A 26,477-nucleotide genomic window follows, 5' to 3' on the forward strand; every position below is an offset into this window, starting at 1 on the left:
CGTGATCAATGTAAAAGGCTACAAGAAACAACTCTTTTTATATCCTGGCTTCCCAAGTTCATAAGCTCAAAATAATACTTTGCTTTAAATCATTTCCAAAATTTCTCTAGTGCATCAAATAATAAAAGAATTCATTTCTAGAAAGCACAATATTAAAATCAGGAAAACAACATGCTTCAGCCAAGGGCTTTATTTTAATCGAGATTCCTTTTAAAAGTTTTAACAAACACGAATGCAATTCAAACTGCTCAAGAATACTCAATTGAGGTATTTTGCTAGAAAAATAAGCACCGAACATCTTGATCTCAAACTTTAGGGTTTCCAAAGCTCATCAGTTTGTAGAACATTTGTATGCCAGAGCTGTTGAGTGTTTTAGTAATACTATAGTCATTTTCTCAGATTATGGGCTTTATGACAAAATCTGTAAGTTAAATATAGTTATTTAATAAGCTGCAGTGCTGAACAACCCTACTTAACAAATCCATGAAAATGTCTTAAATCTTGATAATCAGATACTGTGTCATTAAGTCCCATTTAAGTTTCAGAATAGGCCAATAAATCAGGGCAAACATCTCCATCAGTATTTATTTATTTTTAAAGACCATGAGAAAACTTGTATCTAGGTTAGGCTTTGTTTATATCATTATTTTGTTTTAGAGGTCATGCACAACACATGGTACCGTTTTCCAAGTGTTTTTCATAATCAGAGTGTCCAAAAAGTGATCTAAATAGGTAATTTCTTTTCTCTCTCAAATGCCAGGCCCTGTAGATCAGTATCAGGCCCTCATTTTTTTTTTGAAAACCAATGTACAGATCCTATAGTAGGTGAACATATTATGTCCTGGTGTGTGTGTTTGTGAAGTGGGGGCTTCTTTTTGAAGGAATAAGGCTGTCCTATTCAATTTGGGGGAGCTGGGGAGGGCTTCCCCAGCCGAGAGGACTGCCATGCACTTCTGCTTTCATTTCATGGAACGCCCTTAGGTGAAATCTGGTTCAGCACTGCACCAACCACCTTCCCCTCTTTCCTTCGCGCCCAAGCGCACCTCAACCTTAAAGCCACCCCGCAGCAAGGAGTGGGGGTGAGGATTAAAAAAAGTTTGCCAGAGTTCCCTTCTGGTTCCGTTCCCGCCTGGCGGAGGGACGTGAAGAGAAAGGGCAGCCCGGGCAGCCGTGGCCCTCGGGCCGACCGGCCCCCGCCAAGTCCGGATGTGCCTTTCCCCCCTCTCGCCAATCCCTAGAGCCTCTAACTCCTGTCAACCGCCTCCTAGGGTCCAGAGTAGCGGCTATCGCAGGAATGAGGAAGTCCGAGCAGGGCTGGAGGGGTGCGGGGCGGGTAGGTGGCGGGACTCGGGCCGCAAGTCCCCGGCGTGGCCCCCACTTGCCCGAGTTTGGCTTACCCTGGTGGCGGGTCCGCGCTCGGCCTCCCTGCGCCTGCGGGGTCCCCCTCCGGGGCGGCGCGGGCCTCGGGGCCGCGTTAGGAGGAGGCGGAGGCCGGCCGGGGCCAAAGCAGGTCCGAGTGCGGGTCTGATCGGGTCCGGACGAGAGGGCGCGCGGTCTCGCCGGGCCGGGCCAGTCAGCGCCGCGCCATGTCGCAGCGCGGGCGGAGGGAAGCGCGGGGCGCGCGGTGGCCGGGCCGCGGCGGCGCCGCTTTCCCGGCCGCGGCGGCGGCTCTGGCCTGGGCTGCGCGGGGTCTCGGAGAGGGGCCGGCGGCGGGGCGCAGGCCGAGGGCGGCGGCGTTGAGTAGAGGCCCGACGGACGGGCAGGGCAGGGGAAGCTGTCAGCGCGTCGCCGGGCCGCTCCGGTGGCGAAACCTCCTCTTCCTGCCCCGGCTCGCTGGTGCACTTCTCTGTCTCTCTGTCTTGCTCACTCTCTCACTTCCTGGCTGGAAATTCCCACTGACGTCGAGCGAGAAGACAGACAGACGGACACACGCGCGCACGCCGCGGGGGCGGGAGGTGGGGTCGCCACCGGGGGTGGGGGAAGCCCGCACTTCTGGGGCCGCTGTGCGCCCCCGGTTCGGCCCCGCAGCCCAGCTCCGCTCCCGCCCCTCGGGGCCGCTTCGGGGCGGAGAACGAGGCGCGCGGTCCGAGGCCCGGACGCCGGAGTCCCCTGCGGAGCTCCTGCTCCCGGGCCGGCGCTCCCGAAGCCCCGAGGGCTGGAGCGGACAGGGACGCCCCCTGAAGCGCCACTGGGGCCCGATTGCCCCGGGAAGCAGGCGGCGCGGAGGCTGTGGCGTATGGCTGTTGGATTCGGGCGGTCCAGAGCCTCTAAGGACAGGCCCCAGCACCTGGAGGGGATGATGAGTCGGCGTAGAGCTAAGCATGCCTTGTATAAAAATAAATCTCATCTGTCTGTTCCCTTTAAATTGTCTCAGTTACACCCAAATCTCTTCATAAATTAAAGTGGAATTTCTATGATATAACCGACTTCTGTCCAGTGCAGTCTGAGCATCTGAGTTTGGGTAACTTGGTTGTGACTTATTCTGAACTCCCATCTACAGGGCATTATGATAATTACTGTGGATAGAATTATAGTCATGGTGGTAGCAGTGGTTTTGGTCCACAGCTCATAGAGAAATATTGATCCAACAGAAGGGTTTCTCTCTCTCTCTCTCTCTCTCTCTCTCTCTCTCTCTCTCTCTCTCTTTTTCTGGAGAGAGCGCTGCTAGAACCTCCAGCAGGCCTCCCCACCATTCACTAGATCTGAGCTTCTTTACTTTCAGGCATTGTGCTACACACGGGCTGGGGATACCCTGGGGTAGTTTAGCTCCCTCGATGAGAAACTTTGAGCGTATATTTTAGAGTTCATTATCTCACCACTGTGACAACTGCATATTTTAAAACATAGGTCATCAAGCCATCACCAGGCAGTGTTGTGGTGACATTGGATTGCCCCTAGCAAGTTGGCCACATTCCCTTTATTTGTCCTCCTCCCCCTTCCCCCAACCTCCAAGGTTATAAGAATCTTTTTGGTGGAGTGTTTGGCGGAGGAGTAGAGATCCGTTTGATTGGGTCTGGGGTGAGTGTCTGCAATGACCTTGGGGACCAACCAACAATCTACGTTCAAGGGATTTCATTTAACTCCCAGAGGCTGTTTGAACAGCTGTAATTCAGGCGATTTATAAAGACTGAAGACTGATGTTTTACAAACACTGCGTTATTATGTATGGGACATTATTAGAAATTGCGCCAATACTGTATTTTAGATTAATATATACTTTGTATATTTTTTTGTCACTGACATGAGCATAAATAGTGCAAACTCCCATGAAACAACAAAGTATTAGAGGAGTGTTGTTGTTTTTTCCTTGTTTGTGGAGTAGGTGTGAACAGTCACACTCTTCATTCTGGGGATGGGGTTGAGGTATTGAAGGGGTGGTGAATAGCCTGTTAGAGAAAGAATGGACAGACAGGGTTGGATTGTTGGAAGAATAGAGCCAGCATGACATATTGGGAATAATTAAAAGGTGTTAATTAGTGAAAAACATTAAATTAAATTTCAAACTCAAAATTATCCTATAGAGTGGACTTAAAATTGAGGGCTGGGTGTTAGGCAGGAGTATATAGTTTCCTAGAGGTACCTTAACAAGTAACCACAAACTGGGTGGCTTAAAACAATGGAAATTGATTCTCTCACAGTTCTAGAGGCCAGAAATCGGAAATCAGGGTGTCAGCAGACCCATGCTCCCTCTGAAGGCTCCAAGAAAGAATCATTTCTTGACTCTTCCTAGCTTCTGGTAGCTCCCGCTATCTGTGGCATTCCTTGGCTTTTAACTGCGTAACTCCAATTTCTGACTCTGTCCTCACATGGCCTTCTTCCCTGTGTCTCAGTATCCAAATCACCTTCTCCTCTCTCGTATTAAGACACCAGTTATTGGACCTAGAGCCCACATGAATCCGGTATAGACTCATCTTATCTTCATTACATCTGCAAAGACCCTATTTCCAAATAAGGTCATGCTCATATGTACCTGGGATAAGGCCTTGGACATATTTTTCTGGGGACACAATTCAATGCACTAAGCAGACAAAACTATAAAAGCCCCCAGTCTACTCTTTTTGGCTTATCAGTTAACGTTTCTGCATTGCTGCTTTGTTTCCCAATACTTACTCTACACCTGCTTTCAGGAATGTTTCTTACAAATTCATCTACCGTATGGGGTCAGAGGGCATTTGCCATTATCAGACTACAATGAAAAAAAAGCCTAAATGTGGAATTTTAGGCATCAAGATTATAGAAAGTTGTGCTGTGTTTATCACTAAATCTTTGAAATCACATGAATTTCCTTTCTCAAGCTGAGTATTATAAATGTCAGTGTCCAGAAGATTCTTAGGTTGAGATCTATATAGTGTGTACATTGACAATGAGAGATTATACAGTGTGTGAAGGGGATTCACAAATACAAAATTATACATCTGAGTCCTGCAAACTCTTAGACCCATCTTGTGGACAGGAGTGAACTGTATTTCTGTAAAGGGTAGAACTTGCTTCAGATCATGAAGGCAGCTCAACATGCTTAGAAACACTCAGACCACAGCTGTTAGCTAAGATAAAATGGAAAGACTTCAGTAGACTTGAAATCAGACTTGAGTTGGAATCCTAGGTTTGTCTTGAATTATCTGTGTAATTTTTGCCAAGTACTACTTTGTATGAGTTTCAGTTTCTTTGCCTGTACAATAATCATAACATTATAGTTCACACGATAAGCTCTATAATAGCTTTACATAACATTTTATATATGTTATGTTGCTATGATCTGAATGTTTCCATTCCCCCCAAATTCATATGTTGAATTCCTAACCCCTAAGGTGATGGTATTAGGAGGCAGGGCACTTGGGAGGTGATTAGGTCATGAGGGCAAAACCGTCATGATTTGGATAAGTGTCCTTATAAAAAAGACCCAAGAGGGCCAGCTCCTCCCTTCCATCGTATGATGATATAATTAAAAGTCTGTGACTTGGAAGAGAGCCCCTACCCAACTATGATGGGCACCCTGATCTTGAACTATGAGAATTAAATTTCTGTTTATAAACCACAGGGTCTGGTATTTCGTTATAGCAGCACAAGTTAGTAGATTAACACATGTATATATACATATATAAGTAACAACTTATATGTTGCATTATGCATGTATGTTACATTATTACAATCCTGCCTCACAGAGGTCTAGAAACAAATAGGAGATAAAGAATGTAAAAGGCTTTACAAACATAAAGTTATTCTAAGAAAAAAGACTTGAAATTAATTTCCTTGTGGGCTTAAGGGACTTCTATGCTTGCACTGTTGACTATTGGGGCACACAATAGTAGCATCTCTCCTTGTTGATAGTGGAGTATTTCATTACACCTCCATTTAAAAGGCTTGCCATATTCTGTCTTGTGCTTGCAGTTAGCAGGTCTTATTGAGGGAGCACTCAATTAGGCTGCATAAGTGGTTCCAAAAGAAAAAGAAGATGTAATCTCTGCTTGCAATATAAAGCCAGGAAGAATGACCTCATATAATAGCCAGGACAAAAGTGATTTGTGTAATGGGTCATATCACCAAGAGTAAAACCAAAAGGACAAAAGTGATTTGTACAATGGATCATATCACCAAGAGTAAAATCAACAGAAGAGGCGTAGAGATCATCTTCCTCTTGAGATTATATACAGAATCCAGAATTTTATTCCTTTGGCAATGCAGACACACTGAAATGAGACATCAATAAATTTACAAGAAGAATGTCACTAGTCTTATGGATACTAGCGTCTTTTCTATCAATTCAAATGAATATTTACGCACTATCATCACTGCCTTCAAAGAGTTCACAAAATACAAAAGAGTGTGTGTAATTATAGTATGAGGCAGAGTACAGTATGTGCCTTCATGGAGGTTTAAGCAAATGCTCAGGCATAGGTAGGGAGAGAGACCACAGTGCTTGCATTGGCCTGGTGGTTAAGCTCTCGGACTGAGGAAAACAGGTGTTACCTTCAGATTTGAGCCAGTGCCTAACTGCCCTTCACAGAAAATAATTCACTCCTGTTCTGCCCTGAGTAGTTATGGTACCCTTGACAAGGTGCATAACTGTTCTGGCCTTCTTTTTCTCATCTGTAAGATAGGATGATAATTATGCCCCTCTCGTAATGAAGAGGTCATGCACACAAAGTGCTGACCAAGGTGCCACATGCTCAGGAAACCCGCATTTATATTGGTTATTATTATGAATACTGTTGTTTCTTTCAGGAAAACTTGATGAAGAAGATAGCATTTAGTGGATGTTGGAATGGTAGATATGATACAATAGCAAAATGATCAGAAGAAAGAAGACAGACAGATGAGGGGGAGTGAGACTTATAAGATCTGAGTTTATAACATAGTTTGTAACAAAAAGACTTAAGTGGAATTGTATGTTGAAATAATTAATGTAAAAAGAAATCTAGATTTTTTTTCCCCAGGCACCCACCAGTCAAAATATTTTTTGTCTAATAGCACATCTCTAAAGTATATTCATAACACTTAAAATTTGTTCCATAAATAATAAAGAAATGTTCAAAAAGACTAATTGATTTTTTAAAATATGTAAACCACATACCTAGTGGAAAGAGGGGAAATACATATTGTTTCACCAAAGAATTGGCCACGAGAGCATATCTCGTATATAAAGACACTCAGGAAGAAGAAAAGGGCGTGGGACAGCCAGGATTTGAATGTAAGTCCACTTGACATGCATATTCAGGAGGCTAAGATGCAGGTGATGGGAAAGAAGTTGTGTTTTGTGGAAGGTGTAGAAGTTCTGGCATTTATCCTCTACGCTGAGGCGGTAAGAAGGATCACAAAATAGTATTCTTTTGCTGTCTCTAGACAATAATCATCCTGGAATTTAGCAACAATATACTGCGATAAACAAAGGATTTTATAGCAAAATGTATCCTAAATAAATGAACTACTCAGGTGAAAAGAGTCAACAGGACACGTTTATAGTTTGTATGTGCAGTTTGAGTGAGAGGAAGAATGAGAGATAACTGGCTCTGAGTTTTCTAGTCTGAGTGCTTAGAATGGTAATATCATAACTAAGAAAGAGTCTGTGGGAATACGATGCATTCAGCTTTCAACATGTTAAGTACAATAAGATCAATGAGATGGCCACATGGAAATGGCTAATGTTCAATTGGAAATTCAAGCCTGATGCTCAGAGACATAAGGTTGGAGATCTAAATTGAGAGATAAGGGCAAAGATATAGTTGTCATGAGAATGTTTCTGAAACATTAGTGACCAGAGAGTTGGAAGAGATAGGGCGAAGGACAGAAATTTGATGAATAACTTTATTTCTGGTGTGTGTGTGTGTGTGTGTGTGTGTGTGTGTGTGTGTGTTGGGGTCACAGGGAGAGATGCTTAAAGGCCATCAAAGGCAGGAGGAAGGCTTGGAAAATCAGAGAAGATAAGAGTTTCAAGGGTGCAACAATGCTCAATAGTGTCAAATATTGCAGATAGTTTCTAAAGGTGACAATGAGAAGAGACAGTGACTTTGGGAATTATTAAATTCCAAGCATGGCTACAGGAGATGACTGTGCTGCTAAGGGAAGAAACACTTTGCTCATCCTACTCACTCTGTTTGGAAGACAAGGAAACTTTATTCATTCTCAAAATGGCATGGATAGCAGTTGCTGTGGTCCTAGGTTACTTTATGGAGTAGTTTCAATATAATGGTGAGAACCAAGAATCTGATTACAGGGGGCTGACAACTGAGTGGGAAATGGAAAAAGGAAAGCAGTAAATGCAAAAGAATCTCATGAAGAGTTTGGAGTGAGAGGGGAGGAAAGGGAAGTTGGTGTGATTCCTCATTTATTTGAGATAGTTTAATGAATTAGTTGAGTTAATAAGAAAAAGAGGGTTAACAAAAGAGCAAGGTGCCAGAAGAAAAGAGAAGCAGGACGTGCAGAGATCACAGTCTAGATGAAGGGATGGGGGATAAGTCTTTTCGTGTGAGAAGTGAGGAGAAAGAGCGAAGAGGTGAGAGCTCTGAGAGCTAAACTTTTCTGAGCGTGTCTGTGTGTGCCTTCACAGTGGCAGGCAGATGTCATTAGATCTGCTGAAACAGGGAAACCCTGAAGAAAGTTTGGAGAAAGACAGTGTAAGTAGCTAGCTGTAGTGCAGTGAGACCCACAATTCTTGAGTAGAAAGTGGCTGCCCTAGGCTGCAGGTGGCTAATCCCTACTCACCTTCTCAGTAGAGTCTTTTGTGAACCCCAGAGTTGCCTAAGATCCTCCTCTTAATTGCTTTTGTGGTACCTGGGCCATTGCATTTAACTCATAGTATTGAATTGTATTAGACTGAGGAAATGGTCATTGAGTTGGTGTTTAATTTTGAATATGAAAAAATGTGAAAATTTCAAAGTATAATGTCATAAAATCAAAAAGTAAAGCACATAAAAAGAAAAGCAAAGTTGATAAATACTGGTTGAACTTACTCCGTGTATCAATCTGACTGTGGAGGGACAACAGATGGTACCTTCAAAAGTCATTAATGAGATTTTAGTGAAGGGATTCTTTACAGGAGTTGAGGCAGAGTTAAGAGACACCAATAAGGGATAGCAAACCCGGGATGACACGAGCAGGGAGTCTATACCACTCCCAGGCCTAAAGGGGCAAGAAGGGAGAATGCACCAAGAAGAACTCATAGCCGTAGAAGAGTTTTAGAAAAGAGCTGGGCACTTCCCTAGAGAAACTAGCCGCAGACAACTCACCACATGGCAGGGAGGAAGCCAATAGAATACATTACCCAGCCTCTGCGCCCCACCATTCACATCTCTAAAGTTTCCTGTTAGGAGGACCCAGATGGAAGCGAGCGGCACAAAGCAGGATGGAGAGAAGTGGAAAGTGGACCTGGCTGAGCAAATGCAGAGTATCCAGAACAGAAGGCAAATCTAAAATTTCTTTAAAAAAAGAATTTAAGTGTGGTCAGTGATGTGGGACATGGAGGCTCATTCTGTAGCCCATTCATCCTTACAGGGGCAAAGAAGCTGTTGGAAATAGAAAGGTATAACGCCTGGAAACATCAGTATATGATGGAAGTGCTATAAAGAACACATTGCCGGCCTTATCACAGAGTGTGACCTTAAATACTCGGCAACTCCGTTCCTTTTTAAAGCCTGTTAGATGGAAATCATGAACAGGAAAGAGAGTCTCCCCTAAAGGGCATATATAATATCTATTCTCTCTTAAATTCTATTCTCTTATCAAACTGGATCAGCCAAAAACCTCCTTACTACCTGGTTACATTAGTCCGTGGAAAGATAATTTTTGGTGATTTGAACCTAAATTACATCTAAGGCATTTCGTCCACTTGCTCAGATCAAATCACTTCTCAGTTCAAAATCTTCCAATGGCTTCCTCGATTATAAGCACAAGTACTGAAGTCCTTACAATGATCTAAAACGGCCTTTCATAGTTTGGATGTCTGTTGACTCTGTGATTGCCTCTCCTACCACTCTGCTGGTTCCTCTCTCCGTTTCAGGAAAGGGCTGCTTGGTGCTCCTTGAACACACTAAGCATATTCCCCCACACCCCCAGGAGCTGATGCACATGCTGTTTTCCATTCTAGGAATACCCTGGGGATATCCACATGGCTGACTCTCTCACTTCCTTCCAGTCTCTGCTTAAAAGTCACTTCAGAAAATAGCAACACCAGTCCTTCAACCTTTAGAATACAGGTGCAATTATATCTGAGTTAACAATACTGTCGATATGAGTCACCTTTTTCTCACAGTGCAATCTGGTTATGTTCAAGTAGCAAATCTTATATGTTAGGATTTTTTTAGTGTCATTTTGTTATAGGTATGTATATTTTATTGCTTTTCTTAATACATTGTTTCATTGATTATGTAATTCTAGATTAGACATTATTTTCTCTTTACTCATTAAAGATTTCATTCTATTCTCTTTAATTTTCAATGTTGCTTTTAAGACGTCAGCCTGGATCAGCTTATTTGCTACTTTTCTGATTTCTTTTTTTTTTTTATTCTGATTTTCTTGTGATAAATGTAGATTTGGTCTACTTTTATACACCCTACATGGAGTTTATTGTTTTTTTTTTTTTTTTTAATAGGGCTTCCTGGATTTCAGGATTTAATATTTTTCAACAGTTTGGGAAAAAATCTAGTCTATTATCTTTTCTGATATTGCTTTTCCTCCATTTTCTCTAGTCTCTTCTTCTGGAATTTTAATTAGGTATGTACTAGTTATTACTAATAATAACATTATAATTACTATTATAAAAGTTGTTATAACTTTTATGTCTCAGCATCTCTTTATCTCTTTGGATTGCATTCTGGATAATTTATTTAAATTTATCTTCCAATTGACTAATTCTCTTTTTAGATTTACCTTCTGGTTCACCAATTCTCTCTTTAGCTCCGTCTTATTTGCTATTTAATACTGCAACTGACTTTAAATAATAAATTGTTTATATTTCTTGAAACTGTATCTTTGGAAATTCTTTGAAGCAGGTTGAAACTGAGTACTCCAAAAAATATTTATGTTTCTTGTGGCTTATACTCTGGGTACATTATTAACTTGGGAACACTTTAAATTCAATTCCCTTCTCCAGTGTTTTTGACCTGCAAATACAGTGTGAATGGTTATGAATTCTCAGAAGAGAATTTTTTCTTTTTACACAGTGACAAGATCTAGACAGGCAATTTCTCAGCTGTTTGTTCTTGCTTTCAGTTTGGAGATGGTACAAATTCTTAACTTTCATGCCACCTCAGCAATGCATTAATTTAAAAAACATATTGTGCAACACTTCAATTAATTATTTCCATCAGCTATTTCATTTTAGTTGTTTCAATCATGATGAATACATTGTGAGGAAAAAAATGGAGTTAGTGCATACATCTTAATTGATTTTTTTCTCTAATTATATAATAGCATGTATCATATATTTAACTGTTAGTTGCTTAAACTTTAATTATATCTTTTTGAGTAATTTTATTACATTTTTTGAAAAGGTTTCATCAGATTCTTCCAACAGTTCTGCTTCAATAAAAAAAACGGTTTGAAATGTTTATCTTTGTTTTCCTCTCTGGCTTGCTAGTTCTACAAGGGAAAGTTGTTATTTTCCATTTCCTGCTCAGACTTCAGGCTCTGTATACACTGACCAATAATTACAGGTCAAGTGGTTAGATCTTTTATGCAGCGGCAAATCTACAAAGGAGAAGGTTTCTGCTCTTTGTGGGCTAGTGGTGAACCAACTGGCAATCTGTCGACATCCAGGTGAAGCTTTGGAGGGAATTCTCTCTTCTCCCTGGGTGCAAGGGCATGACTCTTTCCCAGCTTCAGGAGCTAGGAGCAGCTCATCTCATGGGTGCATATTATCTCCTCCATATTATCTGTCATCAACTGGATTAGGTCAACTCTCAAAACAAACAAACAAACACATAAACAAGCAAGTGTAGTTATTTCCTAAAGGGATTCATAGATTCCCCCATGACTAGCTTACACTAGGAACCATGAAATTCAGACTTTTGCTTTATGCATGCTCAAAACAAAGGAGAGTGAAAGTGTGTCTTTACTTTTGAAGATCCTGGAGCCTGTGACCTCCAATGCCCCATCCAGATGCCCCCACTTACCTGCTCCAACTTTTTCTTTTTTGGAGATAGGGTTGAGAGGGAGTTGGGAAGGGAACTTCAGGGCTCAGTTGCCCATCTTCTCATGCCCTGAATCACGTGTCCACTCCTTGTGACAAAGAGAATCTATCTCATCTGAAAGACATGAACTAAGGAGTGTCAGAGAGGTAGTTCACTCAGAAAATTGGAGTGCTGTTCTCCAAAGAAGGAAAATGGATGATGGGAAGGCATAAACATCTGATATCTCCTATATAGTAGCACCAATAACATTACACACTGTAGACATAAATAGACTGTTTTTTTAAAATATGGAATTTAATTAAAACCAGGAATAGAATTCCATTCTGATTGCACATTATAAATTGTTAATATGGTTTTTAAATACAAATATGCTTATCTTGGTTAAGGTATTTCTCACTGCAAGGTATGGAATTCTGACTCAAAATGATTTAATAATTATGGAATAATATTAGCTGACGCAGTTGAAAATCTTTAGATAAAGAAGACTTGAGATTCAATGCAATGAGGACTTTGGCTCTGTTCCTCTCAAAGGCATTTGTTTCTGTTTTTCTATCTCTGTGTTAGCAATTTCCTCATGCTGGCTTTCTTCCTTGTCAAAAGATGGCTTCCAGCTATACACTGGACAACATACTTTCTTTTCTTTTTCACAATGAGACCTTGAAAGAGAGAGAATGGAGGAGAGGGAGAGGTATCTTCTTATGGCTCTCTTTTTAAGATCAAAGAAGAACGTTCCCAGAAGCTTTTAGCAAACTTTTCTGATTCTCATTAACCAGAATTGAGTCATGCACACATTCTTTCCTCCCAAAAAGTTGCTGCATGACCTTCTGCTGCCCTTCTGCCCATCCTCAAACAACCACTAATCTGCTTTCTGTCACTGTAGATCGTATTTCCTAGAGTGTTATATCAATGGAATCATTAAGTATGTACTCTTTTTTATCAGGCTTCTTTTATTCAGCATGATTATTCTGAGATTCATTCATGTTGTGTGTATCAACACTTCATTCCTGTTATGGTTGAGTAGGATTCTGTTGTATGGATTTACTACAACTAATCTATTCATTCTATCTATTGATGGACATCTGGGTTGTTTCCAATTTGGGGCTGTACAAATAAAGTTGCTAAAACATTTGTGTATAACTCTTTGTATAGGCATATGCTTTCTTTTCTCATGGATAAATGTCCAGGAGTGCAATAGTTGGAGCATGTGGTTAGCAGCTATATAATTTTTTAAGAAATGGCAAACTTTTCTACCCAAGAAGGTCTATTATTTTATATTCCCCCAGCGGCTATGAGAGTTCTAGTTCCATCATATTCTTGCAACATTTGGTACAGTTTTTAAATTTTAATCATTATAATTAGTTTGTGTAATGTAGTCTCACTGATTTACTTTCCATTACCCTAATGTCTAATGATATGAGCATCTTTTCATACACTTCTTTGCATTTGATGATGTTCAAATATTTTATCCATTTTTAGTAGGTTGTTTGATTTCATATTATTGAATTTGAGTTTGTTTTATATTCTGGATAAAAGTCTTTCATCAGATATATGATTTGCCATTATTCTTCTAGTCTGTAATGCTTGTCTTTTCATCCTCTCTTGAAGAGAAGAAGTTTCTAATTTTTATGAAGTCTACTTTATCAAGTTTTTTTTTCTGCATTGTATTTTCAGTATTGTATCCAAAATCTTTTTGTGTAATTTAAACTCACAAAGCTTTTCTCCTATGATTTCTTTCAGAAATTTTATAATTTGAAATCTTAAATTTAGACCTATGATAAATTTTGAATTAAGTTTTGCATATAGTGGTACAAGATATGGATTGAAGTCCTTTTATTTAAAAAAAATATGGATATCCAATTATTGCCGCATCATTTGTTGAAAAGATCTTTTTTCTCTTCTACTGAATTAACTTTGCACTTGTCAAAAGCAGCTGTTTCTAAATGTATGGGTCTATTTCTGGACTTTCTATTTTGTGCCATTGATCTTCTTCTAGCTCTATGATAATACCACATTTTTTTTATTACTGTAGCTTTATAATACATCTTAAAATTATGTAGTGTTAGCTCTCTAAGTTTCTTCTACTTTTTCAAAGTTGTTTTGGCTGTTCTAGGTCCTTTGCATTTCCACGTGAATTTTACAATAAGCTTGTCAATTTCTACAATTGGTTTGAATTGCATTAAAACTGCAGGTCAGTTTGGGGAATATTGGCATCTTGATAATAATGAGTCTTCTGTCCCATAAATAAGGTATATGTCTCCATTTATTTAGACAATCTTTAATCTCTCTCTGCAATGTTTTGTAGTTTTCAGTGTTTAGGACTTTCACATTCTTTTGGTTAGATTTATCCCTAGTATTTATATTTTTAATGATATTTAATAATATTTAATGTTTAATTTAAATTTTAATTAGCATATAGAGTTTCAATAATATTTGTTTTTTGATCTTCTATTCTGCCACTTTGATAGACTCACTTTTTAGTTCTAGTAGGTTTCATTGGATTTTCTACATAGATGATCATGTCCTCTATGAATAAAATACTTTTACTTCTTTTTTAAAATACTGAGTATTTTTTATTTACTTTCCTTGCCTGATTATACTGATAAATGTTGAATAGAAGTAGTGAGAGCACACATCATTGCCTTCTTCCTGATTTTAAGGGAAAAGCGTTTAATCTTTCATTATAAACATGATGTTTGCTGTAGGTGTTATAAATGCCCTATATCAGATTAGGGATGTTTCCTTCTATTCCTAAATTGTTGGGAATATTTTTATGTCGTGAATGGTGTTGGATTTTATCAAATGCTTTCCCTGCATCAATTGAGATGGTTATATGGTTTTTACTTTTTAGTTTATTAATATATTGAAATACATTGATTAATTTTTGAATGCTAACTGAACCTTGCGTTCTTGGGATAGATCTCACTTGTTTTTATATACCATCCTTTTCATATATTGTTGGATTCAATTTGATATAATTTTGTACAGAATTTTTGCATCCTTGTTCATGAGGGGTATGGATCTGTAGTTTTCTTTTCTTGTAATGTCTTTGGCTTCAGGATAATGTTAGCATTTTAGAATGAGTTGAAATGTTTTCCCTCCTCTTTTCTGTTTTTGTGTGTATTTGTCTAGAATTGATATTATTTTTTTCATAAATGCTTAACAGACTTTACCAGTGAAGCCTTTTGGACCTGGAGTTTTCTTTTTAAGATGTTTTTGAACTACAATTCAATTTCTTTAATAGACGTAGGACTCTTCAAGTTATCTATTTCTCTTCGGTAGTTGGTGTCTTGCAAAAGATTTAACATTTCATCTAAGTTGTTCAATTTATAGTAATAAAGGTGTTCATAATATTATCTTATTATCCTTCTTAATAATTATACCTTTTATTTTGAGATAACTGTAGATTCATGTGCACTTGTGAAAAAGAATACACAGAGCTACTGGGTATACATTTTTACCCAGTTTCTCCTAATGGTAACATCTTGCAAAACTGTAGTACAATATTACAGGCTGGATATTGACATCAATACAGTCAAGGTACAAAACATTTCCATTACCAAAAAGATCCCCCATGTTTCTCTTTAATAGCCACATCCACTTTTCTCCTTCCTCCATCTCTTCTCAGCCCCTGGCAACAACTAATCTGTTCTCCATTTCTATAATTTTGTTACATTAAGGATGTTACACAAATCGAATCCTACAGCATGTAACCAGTTGGAATTTTGTTTTCACCAAGCCTAATTTCCTGGAAATTCATACAGGCAGTTGTGTGTATCGATAGTTCATTCCTTTAAATTGCTGAGTAGTATCCCATCGCATGGATGTTCCAGTTTGTTTACCCATTAAAAGACATCCGGATTGTTCCTACTTTGTGGTTGTTGCAAATAAAGCTTCTATAAAAATTGTTGTGTAGGTATTTGTGTGAACATAAATTTTCATTTCCCTGGGACAAATGACCAGGAATGCAATTACTAGGTCACATGGCAATTGTATGTTTAATTTTTAAGGAAATTGCTACCTGCTTTCCAGAGAGGCTGTACATTTCACATTCCAGCTTTTGATACAGTTTCTCCACACCTGTACCAGCATTTGGTGTCACTATCTTTTCCTTTAGCCATTCTCATAAGTGTGTTGTGGTATTTTATTGTGGTTTTAGTTTGTACATTTTCAAGGGATAACAAAATTGAACATATTTTTATGTGCTTACTTGCCATCTGTTTATCCTCTTCAGTTACATTTCTTTTCATGTCTTTAGTCCATTTTCTAATTGGACTGTTTATTCATTTACTTTGAGTTTTGAGAGTTCTTTATATATTCTAGATACTTGTCCTTTGTTGCCTGTGTGGTTTGCAAATATATTTGCCAAGGCAGTGGCTTGATATTTTATCCTCTTAACGAAGTCTTTTGCAGAGCAAATGTTTCACATTTTTTTTCCTTTCATAGATCATGCTGTTGATGTCAAGTCTAAGACATTGCCTCGTCTTAGATCCCAAAGATTTTCTTCTATGTTTTTTTTTAAAAGTTTTATTTACGTTTTACATTTAAGTTCATGATCCATTTTGAGTTAATTATTAACTTAGGAGACAAGGTTTTTGTTTTGTTTTGTTTTGGTCTATGGATGTCTAATTGTCCCAGCACCATTTATTGAAAAGACTATCTTTTCTGTATGGCATATGCTTGTGCACCTTTGTCAAAAATCAGCTGGGCATATTTCTATGTTTATTTTTGGGTTCTCTATTCTGTTCCTTTGATCTGTGTCTATCCCACTGCCAATAAGTTGTAATCTTGATTACTACAGCTATAAAGTGTCTTGAAATTGGGTAGACTGGTTCCTCCCACTTAATCCTTCTTTTTCAAAATTGTTTTAACTGTTCTTATTCCTTTGCTTTTCTATATATTTTTAGAATAATTATCATTTTATTTTTGCTATTTGAGTTCCTTTGTTTTTCCATTACATTTTAAGATAATTTTGTCTATTATCTACTAAAAGTTTTGCTGGGATTTTGATAATAATGGAATTAAACTTGTGTATTAATTTTAAGAGACTTGACATGTTTATTATGTTGAGTCTTTCAACACATGAACACAGTGGGTCTATGCGTTAGCTCTTCTTTGACTTCTTTCATCAAAATTTTGTAGTTTTAAGCATACACATCCCCTATATGTTTTATTAGATTTACATGTATTTTATTTTTTGAGTGATTATAAATGGTTTTATATTTTTAATTTTAGTATCCATGCGTTCATTGCTAGTATATAAAAATGCAATGGATTTTTAAAAAGTATAGCTTATATACTATGACCTTGCTGAACTCACTTATTAGTTGTAGAAGTCCTTTTGTAGATTTCTTTCTACATAACTAGTCTTGTCACCTGCAAATAGGGACAGTGTTATTTCTTCTTTTTAGGACTGTATGCTTTTTATTTGTGTCATAGCTTGATTACACCAGTTAGAACTTGTAGCACTATGTTGAATAAAAATGGTGAGAGTGGGATCCTTGCCTGGTTCCTGATTTTAGGAGAAAAGCGTTTAATCTGTCACCATTAAGTATAATGGTAGTTGTAGGTTTCCTATAGATACTCTTTCTCAGGTTGAGGAAGTTTTTCTCTATTCCTGTTTCTCTGAGAGGTTTAATTGTTTGTGTTTTATCATGAATGGTTGTCGAATTTTGTCAAATGTGTTTTGCTGCATCAATTGACATGATCATGTGATCTTTCTTTAGCCTTTTATATGGTGGATTGAACTGATTGATTTTTAAATATTAAAGCAAACTTGGATCTCAGAAATAAATTCTGCTTGGTAAAGGTATATAAGTCTTTTTGGGCATTGCGGAATGTATTTGCTAAAAATTCATGAAAGATATATAGTTGTTGTTGTTGTTGTTTGGTACAGTTTTTGCCTGGTTTTCGTATCAGGGAATTACAAGCGTCATAAAATTGATTAAAAAGAATTCCTTTCTCTTCTATTTCCTAAAAAAAAAAAAAAAAAAAGTTTTTGTAGAATTCTCTAGAGAAATCCTCTGAGCTTAGAGAGTTCTTTTTTGAAATTTTTAAAATTATGAATTCAATTTCATTAATAGTTATAGGGCTATTCAAATTATCTCTTTCATACTGGGTGAGTTGTGGTAATTTGCCTTTTTCAAGGAATTGATCTGTTTCACCTAAGTTTTCAAATTTATGTGTATAGAGTTGTTCCCTTATTACCTTTTGATGTCTTCAGGGTCTGTAGAAACATCCCTATATTATTCCTGATATATCTGCTTGATCCCTTTGGGTTATAGTTTTGTCATGGGTGAAATTAGAGGCTTTAACCAGTTAAGATCCCTTCTATTTCTAAAGACCTGCCACACTGCAAACAACTGTGATTCAGAGCAACATATGTTTGTAGTCATTTTAAATGGAATGTTGATTACCAGCCTCCCTTTTATAAAGCACTAATGATATATTTGAGGTTGGAATTCAAACTCTTAAAGCATTACTGTAGAGGTGGTTTAGAGTTTAATTTTTAAAAATGAGTAATGATGAAGGGTAAAGAGTTAAAGGGAATGGGCTGCTCTTTTAAAATCCATTACTTTACAGAATAATCTCCTTTATAATGTTATAGAGATGACTCAATCATTCGATCCCAATAACTCTAAATCTGGGCTTCAATGGAAAGGAAAGGATGTGAACAGTAAACCGTACTCCCTCAAACAGCATCTTTTTGTCAACAAGCTTAAATCCTGCTGAAGGAAGGAAGTTGAATACAGGAAATAACTCATTTAATGACGTGATGCATTAAAAAAATACTATCTCTTCCATCAGAACTGGCATCACAGACTTAGATCAAACATATCTCTATGCAGCCATCAGTGCTGGGTCAAAAACTTTGTGTTGATTTATTTGAATTAGTTGTACTACCAATTGCTTTCTTGTTTCCCCCCATCCATATTACTAGTGAGAGTTGTTGGCAATTTGTGCAGGCTTACCATAGCAATGCTTGTTATACTAAAATTTACATGCAAGAAAAAGTTCAATTGTAGTGTGGTGGTTGTGTTCATATAACCACAGGCTCCATTGTTGGTGATGCATTATCATGTAAGAGAGAATGAAGCTTAGAATCAAAGCCATCTGATTATGAACCTCTGTGTTACAACTTATTAGCAGTATGATCTGGGCAAGTTTCTTAAACTCATTGAGCACCAAGTTCTACATGAAAAGTAAGATTAGTAGTAATTATCTTTTAGTAGTAATTATCATGAGAATTAGAAAAAGTTTATGTAAAGTGCTCACCCCAGTGCCTGCAGGAGAATAAATCTTCAATTAGTGGTAGCTATTATTATTGCTCAACAACAACAACGATAAGAACAAAAAGAAATAAAATAAGTTAATTTTTCATTATTACTTTCAGTATTGAACTAGAGTCCTAAATTTTAATGGCATCTGGCTAGCAGTTACTCTTTCACTAACTCTCTGAATTCCTCACAAAAATATTTATGAAGACACAGAAAAGGATGAAAACTCATAGCAATGAAAATTAAGCCTGACAGCTGTTTTTAGGTTACTCAAAGAATAATCACAACGGATAGCCATGCTCACAATTCATGGCCAGTGTATTGTTTGCTTTTTATTCTCTTTCTTTTTGGAATGGAATAAACTTAGTACTTTGAAAGTACATGGAGAAACCTACTCTCTGCTCCCCTCTCAAAAAAAAAAAATTAAGTTCTGTACAATGGATAAACAGTGGGGAGGACTGTCCCACTATACCCCAGGCATTAATTATTAGGCATTCAGAGGATTGTTCCTACTCTGATTCCAGCCTCTTTCCTGTTCCATTTGTCTTTATATAACCATTTTGAAACTGCACCCTTTACATAACCATTTAGAAACAAGGAGACAGGATATATGGACTTTTGGTGATTGTGTTAGGCAAAGGGAGAGCGAGAACAGTATGGCTCATTGTATACACCGAAATGTAGTCCTGAAAGAAAATGAATTGCGGTAGATATCGAGAGAGCATTGGGCTGTGAATTTTGTATATTCTGTGGAAGGAGAGGGTCAAAGAAATTGGCAGTCTGGCTGGGCGAAGACTACAACTCAAGCCTAAAAGATAAGAAGAATAAATCAGTACATTTGCATATCAAATTGCCTTCCAGAAATTGCAGAACAGGGAATTCCACTAACCCCTCCCCCACAAACAGACTGAGATAGAATCACAGAAAAGTAAGACTGACTGTTGGAATTTATAAGGACTGAAAAAAATCCTCCTTATTCAATGGAATTGGGGGGGGGGGGAAATTAATGTGGACTCTTAAGAAGAAAATGAAGGCAAGAACAAGCCAATATTTTTCCCCCTGAAGTTTCAGAGGGATTGAATGTATCAAAAATAATTTACTACTAGAACCAGGGGAATGTTTTAGAAAATGTTTGGTATAGTCTCTAAAATGCCAGGAAAGATAGTCTTTATGAAATCGCAACAAAAAAATTAAGAAGAGAATACAAATTAGCCTAAATAGCTAGCGGTTTGAAATGTGCTGCAGAAACATGCTGGAGATAAAATCAGCTGCCTAAGATTAGGAAATTGCCAAGAAAAAATAAAATAAAAAATCCAATAGAATTAAAATCAACAATGCAGTGAGTAAAGGCAGACTTGATTTAACAGAATACTTAATCAATGATGTAGCAGAATTACTTGAAAAAGGTTTTCCACAATATAAGGGTGGAATAAAACTATGGAAGAGTAGATGGTAGGTATAAAACATAGGGACAGTGATCCATATGAAAATTTATAGGTTTTCAGAAGAGGATATCAGAAGCAAAAATTAAAGATTAAAAACAAAAACAAAAACAACCAAGCAACTAACCAACAGACGCTTTTCTGAACAGAAAAACAAAACAAAACCTAAAGCATTATATTGGTTTAAAAGACTTAACATGTTACAAAGAAAATTAGCAGAGAGAGAGGCATATCTGGGGAACAATTTTCCATTTTAAGGATAAAGGAAAAGAAATAGAAAAATTTTTAAATAATTTTTTGAAATAAAACATGTTACCTATGAAATAAAAGTCAGCTGACTTGAGAATTTTCTTTCACAGTAGCAAATCAGTTTACAATGGAATCATTTCTACAGAATTTTAAAGAGATAAAATTGTGCCCCAAGAATTCTCAAGTTTTTGTTTAGCTGCAGAGACAACATGAGGGCACTTTATACACACACACACACACATATATGTATATATATACGTATATATGCATATATGTACATATATAAAATATATGTATATGTATATATGCATATATGTACATATATAAAATATATGTATATGTATATATATATATGCCAAAAAATGTATACACATTTTAAGAAAGGAAAAAACTGTATTAAAATTGTAATACTCAATATACGCTGATAACAAAAGATGAATACAAGTCCTGTATATATATATATATATATATATATATATATATATATATATATATATATATATTCAGAAAGCACACTATCCACATGCTTTTTTTGTTAAAAAAAATACTCAAAGACATTTTCAGATAACTGTGAAGTTAATCAAAATTTTTAAAAATGTGTAAGTTATGCTATAAAGGAACTTATAATGTGCATTGAAAGAATTCAAACACAAAACTAGGTGTATTACTCAGGGTTCTCCAGAGAAACATAGCGAATAGGAGATATATATATATATATATATATATATATATATATATATATATATAGGTTCATGTGATTATGAAGGCTGAGAAGTCCCATGATCTTTAGCCCTCAAGATGGAGACCCAGGAAAGCCACTGGTATAGTTCTTTTCCGAGTCTAAAGACCTGAGAAACAGGAGATCTGATTGTGTAAATTCCAGTTCGAGTCCAAGTCCTAAGACCAAAGATGGATGTTTCAGCTTGAAGACAGTCAGGTAGAGAGAAAATTCGCCCTTACTCAACACTTTTCTTCTATTCAAACCTTCAGTGGATAGGATAAGGCTCACCCACATTGGGGAGAGAAATCCGCTTTACTCAAGTCTACTGAATCAAATGTTAATTTCATCCAGAAACACTCTCACAGTCTCACCCATAATAATGTTTAACCAAAATGTGTGGGCACCCTGTGATGCAGTCAAGTTGACACATAAAATTGACCATTACACTAGGTGTATGTAATTGTATGTTTGGTTATACAAAATGAATGCAAATCTCACAAATAAATTATAAAAGAGGATAATGTAAAAATTACATATAAAACTAAATCACAGTAATGTGGCTCTAAATGTCCAGGTAAAATAAATAAAGACTACAAACCAGGGAGAAAAATGTTAATTGAGATGTAATGTGCAAATGTAAAAAGATAGCTGATTTTTAAAAATCTTATGTGAAAGTTAGTAAAGAATGGAAAAGAAAGATTTTTAAACACTTAGAATCAATAGAACTTACAACAGGATTGAAATCTTCCAAACTTGCAAAAGATAAAATCAACCCAAACAGCAAATGACAGAAAACAGAGGAAGTGGCATAAAAGCTTTAAAAAAAAGCATAACCCAAGATAGTAAAATAAGATGAAATATATCATTAGTGATAATGAATTTAAGTGGGTTGTAGTCCCCAATTAAAACAAAGTTTTACCAAATAAGGAAGTTAAAAAACAGTATCTCTATACTGCTTTCAAGAGGTCACTTCTACAACATAACACAAATTTTAAATATAAAAAAATGGACAAAGGAAAGAAACACCTGAGATCCAAGATGGCTGACTCACTGAGACGCAACTTGCATACTGCAGGAGGCTATATCAGTGACTGAACAACAAATTAGTCAACAGGAGGCAGCAGGCCGTGGAGTGTCCTGACTTTGTGCAGCTACTCAGACCTGGTACTGGTGACAGCTGTCCTTGATTTGCAGCATGGCCTCTCCTATGTGCCTCCAGGTAAAGCACAAGATCACTTTGCAGCTCCTACCAGGTAGTTCCCAGCTGGTCACAGGCAATGGCTGACCTGGCCTGCACTGGACTCCCTCCTAAGAGGCCCAGAACCAATATAATTGGAAGTTGGCTTCAGACCACAGCAGAGCACTGCTTAGCCCCACAAGCAGCACAAACAAAGGGTGCTCTCAACAGGCACCAGAGCCCATTGGGGTGAATCCCAGTCAGTGGAATAAGCCCCCTGCACAACAGCCCATAAGTTGAGGATGTGGACAAACCCCACAGCCAGTCAGCCTGAGGGTCAGTCCCACCCAATGACATACCAAGACCAATCAAAGATCAACTATAATAGGAAAGCACACACAACTCACACAAGGGACACTCCTGGAGCACCCAGAGCAGGTGACCAGGGAGATTATGTCACTGGGTCCCACAGGACACCTACTGCATAAGGCCACCTGGCCAAGACTGGGAGATAAAGCAGATCTGCCTAACACATAGAAACAACGCAGAGAGGCAGCCAAAATGAGGAAACAAAGAAATGCTGCCCAAATGAAAGACCAGGAGAAAACTCCAGAAAAAGAACTTAATGAAATGGAGGCAAGTAACCTACCACATTCAGAGTTCAAAGCCATGGTTATAAAGATGCTCAAGGAACTTAGTGAGACCTCTAACAAAGAGATATCAGCATAAAAAAGGACACAGAAACCATAAAAGGGGAGCAGTCAGAGGTGAAGAATACAACAACCGAAATGTAGAATGCACTAGAAGGAATCACCAGCAGACTAGATGAAAGAGAGGACTGAATTAGTTATTTGGAAGACAAGGTAACAGAAAACACCCAATCAGAACAGCAAAAGGAATTTGGTCATTACGAAGTAGTCATGGGGATGTAGGGTATAGCATAAGGAATATAGTTGATAATATTGTAGTAACTATGTGTGGTGTCAGATGGGTACTAAATTTATCAGGGTGATAGATAAGAGGGTATTAGGGGACAGGCTGAAAAAAGTGAAGGGATTGAGAAGTACAAATTGGTAGTTACAAAATAGTCATTGGGATGTAAAGTAAAGCCTAGGGAATATAGCCAATAATACGGTAATGACTATGTATAGTGCCAGGTGAGTACTGGACTAATCAGGGGGATCACTTCTTAAATTTTATAAATGTCTAACCGTATTCTGTACACCTGAAGTTAATATGAAATAATACTGAATGTCTATTGTAACTGAAAAATTAAAAAGGGGGGAAATGTGAGGGTAATAAATGCTCCAAATTTCCAGGTATAAAACAAATAAATCATGGGGCTATAATACACATCATAGGGGAATATAGTAAACAATATTACGATAGCATAGTATGGTGTCAGATGGTTGCTGGACTTATTATGGTGATCTTATTTAGGTACAGAAATTTTGAATAACTATTGTGTGCACCTAAAACTAATAGAACATTGTATGCTAATTATATTTTTAATAAAAATCTTAAAAAAATAAAAACAAAACAAAACAAAAATAATGGACAAAGATTTATAAGGCAAACTGAAAAAAAGAAATGGAGCTAATGATTTCAGATAATGTAGCTATTAAGGGTCCAAACATTAAAAGATTGAAAAGAAGGTAATTTTTTATCACACACACTACACTGCATGATCAAGTTGTAACAATCATAAACCTTTATGTACTGACTAAAGCGGCATCGACATCTATAGTCAAAATTTATTAGGAGCAAAGGAGAAAAATACAGAAATACCATCGATGCGGGAAAATTTAATATCCTTATCTCAGGCTTTGAAAGACATAGTGGTCACTTATTTTTTTCTGCCCACATCCTTTCCTGGGAGAAAGAGGGTCTCCCTATTCCTGTGGTTACAACATGCAAGGACCATGTAAGCCTGGATTTCCAAAAAGCTATCTTGTTGCTGCAGAGACACAGCCTGCCTGAGAAAGGCAGACAGGTAAGCAATGTTAAGAGACGATGGAAGACAGTACCCATTTCATCATTTGAATCCCTATATCCAGCCTTTGCTGAAGAAGTTTATATTTTTGAAATCCCAGTTCTATCAGCTTACTAGTGCTTTCAATGAATTATGTTAGATTGAATTGGGTTTATATTATTTGCAAAAACGTAACAACATAGTCATTCAAGCAGGGAAAGAATAATAAGGTTTCAGAGATTTTTAATAATATAATTAATAGTGAATTAATAGTGCATAATCTTCTGAAATGAGATGGATTGTAGTTCTTTTAAAAATAGGCAGTATACTAGCTACAAAAACAACCTCGCTTTATTCCTCAAAACATAGCTTTTAAAAAACACATTCTTTAAAATGTAACCATCCTAGAAATTAATTTTAAAAGGTAAAGAAAGACAAGACCAATATGGACATTAAAAATCTTTCTCCAATAACTATAGGGTAAAAAGAGAATGTAAGGTTGCCAAAACTGAAAATGTTAGTATTAGGGGGATAAAAATTTTAGAGGCAATTCTTCCATCTGACTCATATTTCCTTTCATTCCCCTTTACTGGTTCATTATTCAAACCTCTAGGTCCATCTGTGCCCATTGACTCAGGTAAGGCATGTGGCAGGGTAGAAATAAATAACAGCTTATTTTTCATAGTCATGTAATTTGTCTTTGAAAAGCTTAGGAAGGGTCTTTAGGGAAATAGTGAGGTACAGAGAAAATGTTTCAGCACTGGTGGTAAGATATTGTTTCCTACTCCACTCAGAGAGTAGAAAAATATTTCTCAAGTTGGAAAGAGTGTAGACAATCAGAGGAGACATCATCACTGGAGTTCTGTATGGAGCCGAAGAATCCTGCCTTATATGTAGCTCTGGGAAATGGTATCTGCCTAGAGAAGGAAAGACCGACTAGAGAGCGCAGGACGACAGGGATAACAGAAAGTACGCAGAGTGCCTTAGGGTGGTGTGACCTCTCAGTGACCTCTTGCTTGGACTGATGATGTCCGAAACCTGAGGACCAGACTGGATGATGGATGTCTTAGCTGGTGCCTATGTTGATGGTCGACATGAAGAGCAGATGCTCTGCCTGGCACATTGGTGCTACATAAACACCTAGTTAAAGGGGAGAAGGGAGCCCTAGATCGACCGACATTAAAGTGATATATTTGCAGAAAAATAAAAGAGGTTGTGTTTCTGATGCTTTTGAGTTTGTGACTAACTTTAAACTCACTACACTTCCTATTAATACTTGTGGGATGTGAACAGAAGAGCTTGGGCAAGCAGAACTTCCATTTCTTCAACTCCAATCCCTCACCCTTCAACACAGGCTTTGTTCATGTAACTGGGGCTCGCAGAGATAATTTAATATTTATTTTTATTTTTAGAAATAGGCCAATTTCAATATTTTTGGCTTTTCCATTCAATTTAGCAGCCATATTACAACAGTATGTATAACATAATCTTGTTTCTCTTGCCTTTCTCTCTCCTCCTTTTCCCCAGGGCTCAGAAGGACGTCCCTTCTTCCGATGTAAAACCTTATGATCTAAACTGACTTACAGGGCTATTTAATGTCTTGCTACAAAATTCTGTGTATGGGTGAAATAGTTGATATTACCTTAGTCTTTCTTTTTGCATTTCTTTTATAACCCAGGAAAACAGACACGTAGAGAAGACGAAGAGGAAATTCATGTGCCTCAAAAGAGAAAGAGAAAAGCACATTGATAATTTGAAAAGTTAATTACATTCTTATAGAAAGTATACATTGAAATGTGCAAGTCCATTTTTGTCTTAAATATATGTCTTTTTATATCCTACTTTGGGACCTACTCCGTCATTTGTGCTCTAAACTGCGGTGAAAGGCATTGGACAACTTTGTTTCTATGGATTTGGGGAACGTGCACATGTTCTGCTACTACATTGTGAAGAGAGGTGAATGCAGTTAGTTGAAGTGTGAAATAGAAGGTGAGTTGAAGTATGTCCCTGTCTCCTTA

The 26,477-nt window shown here is 37.6% G+C and overlaps 1 protein-coding gene across 2 annotated transcripts in view; it reads right to left on the reverse strand.

The window, feature by feature from the left end:
- Positions 1-2,128, reverse strand: part of NFKB1 (nuclear factor kappa B subunit 1) — a 115,096-nt gene extending 112,968 nt beyond the window's left edge. Inside the window, exon 1 of one of the 2 annotated variants that reach the window (XM_019738929.2) lies at positions 1,398-2,128. The gene's annotated coding sequence lies outside the window, so the exon portion shown is untranslated. The remainder of the gene's footprint in view (positions 1-1,397) is intronic. The other variant, XM_019738928.2, reaches the window with a different exon arrangement.
- Positions 2,129-26,477: the final 24,349 nt, after the last annotated feature.

Source organism: Rhinolophus sinicus, linkage group LG02, assembly GCF_036562045.2.
Source record: "Rhinolophus sinicus isolate RSC01 linkage group LG02, ASM3656204v1, whole genome shotgun sequence".
NCBI classification, from domain to species: Eukaryota; Metazoa; Chordata; class Mammalia; order Chiroptera; family Rhinolophidae; genus Rhinolophus; species Rhinolophus sinicus.